General features: G+C 39.9%; 1 long non-coding RNA gene across 1 annotated transcript; it reads left to right on the top strand.

The window, feature by feature from the left end:
- The first annotated feature begins 920 nt into the window (after positions 1-920).
- LOC145419950 (uncharacterized) lies at positions 921-2,461 on the top strand. Its single transcript, XR_013901209.1, has 2 exons — positions 921-2,296; positions 2,328-2,461. It is a non-coding gene; the product is annotated as an uncharacterized LOC145419950 (long non-coding RNA).
- Positions 2,462-3,429: the final 968 nt, after the last annotated feature.

Raw genomic sequence — 3,429 nt, 5'->3', positions numbered from 1 at the left:
AAGTTCACATCTAATATGTAGATAAGAGCTATGGGGGAAGCTCTTGTGAGAGCTTTGATATGTAGACAAGCCGTAAGAAGAAAGACAAGGAACCAAAATCAAACACCAAGCAGTGTAACTCGACTTAAAGAGCTGATAGTAACACTGCTTCATAAATAAGCGGAGATATCATCACACACCATGCAGCCACCTTAGGCTTTGTATCTTTTTCCCCCTTTCTGGCTTCAGAAATATATCTAAGTTTGAGGTCAAACCCAAAGATACATCAAAATGAAAGTATTAGCTGATGATGCTGACTTATACAATAAACAGTAGGAGCCCATTATTAATAATTTTTCATCCATCCATCCATACATTCATTGATCTCCTGCCTCCTCACCCCATTATTAATTCAAACTTTTTTTCGGGGTGGGGACCCAACACAAACAAGGTCAAGGAAATATTTGCCGAGGGAGGGCCACCATCTGCTACGAGCGGTTAGGGTGAGGGGAGGAAGACAGGACAAAGACAGAGATTAAAAGTCTAAGGTTTATTAGTTCCCCTTAAAGTTTCCTTTCTGCCGTCTTACACTCACCTCTATATTTTTGTCCTTTCCCTGTTAAGTTTGTCATGTCTCTATGTTTGTTATCTTTGGTCTCCCCAGCCTGTCATGTCTTTTCTCTGTGTGTCTCTCTTACTTCCTTTATCCCTCACCCCCTATTTCTCTCGGCTCTATCATGTCTGTCTGTCTATCATATGTTTGGTCAAGTTTATGTGTCTTAAGTTGGGTCTCTGTCTCTGTGGTTCCTGTCTTATTTTGATAGTCCTTATGTACTTTTCAGTATATTCAGTTTTGTTTCCACTGTCTCCTTATGTCAAATTTGTTTCTGTTGCCTCCACTCTCCTAATCACCCCCTGTGTGTATATTGTCTCTGTCTCACCAGGGGCCCGTTCTTCGTACGTCGCTTACTACATCCAAGATCAAATGACACATCCAAGATCAAATCATCGCGCTAACCGTGAGCTCGCTAATCCGGTTCCCCGAACACACTTGCTGTTGACGATTACTACAGCTGGACGCAGTAATGTGACATCACTGGGCGTCGTAAAAGGGGCTACGCATCGATAGTAGAAACATTGATCGGCAACCCGCTGATTGGTCGGCGAAAATGTCGAAGGGGCGTGCTCGGTATTTTCCGGCAGCAGAGCAAGAACTCTTGAGTGAGGGATTTCAGGAGTTTCAGAGTTTAATTAAAACGCAAGAGAACACTGCAAAGGCTGCAAAAGCAAGGAGAGAGGGCTGGCAGAAAGTTGCTGACAAATCAAACTCGTAGGTAATTTAATAATAATAATAATAATGGATTGGGTTTATATAGCGCTTTCCAAGGCACCCAAAGCGCTTTACGATACCACTATTCATTCACTCCCACATTCACACACTGGTGGAGGCAGCTACGGTTGTAGCCAGGCTGCCATATCGCGCCATCGGCCCCTCTGGCCAACACCAGTAGGCGGTAGGGTAGATCTATCATATGACACTATATTGTCCAATATCATATGGCATTATATTATATTATAATATGTTATATTATATCCCCTTTCACATTAGAGCCACAACAGGACCCACAAGAACATGGGAACAAGTAAAAGTGGAATACAGGAGTATTCTACAGAATGGTAATATTTATCTCTTAGATTGCTTTGCGTCTCTTGGCAAGGTAATACTGGCCTGTAATACTCTGTTAGTTTGTTCATAACAGCAACCAAGAAAAGGGCAGAGGAAAAAAAGACAGGTGGTGGTCCTGCACCCCCTCGTCAACAAGTTGGTTAAGTAAATAATACCCTCACGGGAAAATCGATATCTCTCTATGAGCACACTGTCGCGCTGAGCTAAAGGATCCTGTCTATCCCGCAATATACGCTGAATTCTGAGGACTCTCCTTATCAATCTTGCACCTTCCGCAATGGGCTGCTCGCGTATACGGACAGGACATGGCTGCGACAGACTTCCCAAATCCACCTTCGCTTTTATAGCCGTGGTCTCTCATCTTGATTACACGAAGTAATTTACAATTACTACTCTGAAATATGAATTACATCTGTAATAATCACATACATGTAATAGAATGTTAATAGTACATTTCCCTTTTTTAGGAAATGACCTGTATGTATCTGTGTGAAATCAATAAATGGATCAGGTGCTGCATTGTCTTTAGTTACATTGATAATATTTATTTATGGTGAAACAGTGGTGGAATATCGCTGTTGCTTTCGTATAAATGAAGCGGACATACCTGCGTGGCCGCGATCTAATCCTGTTTACATAAAGTGAACCTGCTCCCGAGCAGGTTTACGCTTACGGCTCTGTTGCTATGACAGCAAGTCCCGGATGAGCTTCGGGGAACCGACTGATCCAGGATCACGCGAAATCGTCAACAATCTAATCCGGCTAACCTACTTAGCGAGGTACGAAGAACGGGCCCCTGGTCTTTTGTCTAAAATCTCTGTTTACCTGACACAGTGATGTTAAAGTGGTTTTCCACAGTTTTTTCCATATGTTGTTAATATGTGAAACTATTTTTATTCATTATTTGTTTATTTATTCTCCCTGAAAACTGACATTTAGGCCTTTAAATCCTAATGAAAAGTGAGTCCTCAATCTGAAGTCATTTATCTGGAAAAATGTTTTCATCTTTCATCAAATCAGCCTTTAATTTTTTATAAGAGATTTGTAGCACTGAAAGGTGAAAAAAGATTAAACCTTTTTTTATGAAAATCAATAGAAAAATGCCTAATTACTCTTTGACAGTATTTTTTTAAGTTACATAAACTTTTTGGTTAAAATAACTTTAATCGCATTCCACAGTTGAAGGTAACTGTCAGAATTCTGTGGCTCTGCTGACAGCGTCATAGGCTGTCACTACAGAGAATGTGTTTGATTTATCCCTCTGCCATTTCCGATGACAATTACTTCACTAAAGCCTGCATTATCCATCATATCTTCCAAACAGACAGCTGGCTCTCTAAAAGCCTTATCGGGATATCATATCAGATATCACAGTGTCCAGTTGTAATCATTTCACATAATATAAACTATTTTTCACTCTGCAAAGTGATGGTAGCAGTTCCATGACTGGCGATAAGAAGCTCATCTGAAAATGCACACAACATAGAATCAATATCAAGCACTAACATTATTACGATATTAACCGACGGTGCAAAAGTGATTTAAAATCAATGTCAGATTTCAACGTTAAGTCAATGAAAATAATTTTGATATTGATTTAATATTATTTCAATGAATGCCAAAAGGGTCAAGACTCATAATGTGGAATTTCCTGACGTATGGAGAACTTCTATTAGGAACAAAGTGATAATCAAAGTGACAGGTCAAGTTGATTGTTTTATAGCATTTTCAGAAAGAAGGCATGGACATTTTTCACTAGTTTA

Source organism: Astatotilapia calliptera, chromosome 14, assembly GCF_964374335.1.
Source record: "Astatotilapia calliptera chromosome 14, fAstCal68.1, whole genome shotgun sequence".
Taxonomy (NCBI): domain Eukaryota; kingdom Metazoa; phylum Chordata; class Actinopteri; order Cichliformes; family Cichlidae; genus Astatotilapia; species Astatotilapia calliptera.
The sequence above is the reverse complement of the archived record's forward strand: the minus strand, read 5'-3'. Positions and strand labels throughout refer to the sequence as shown.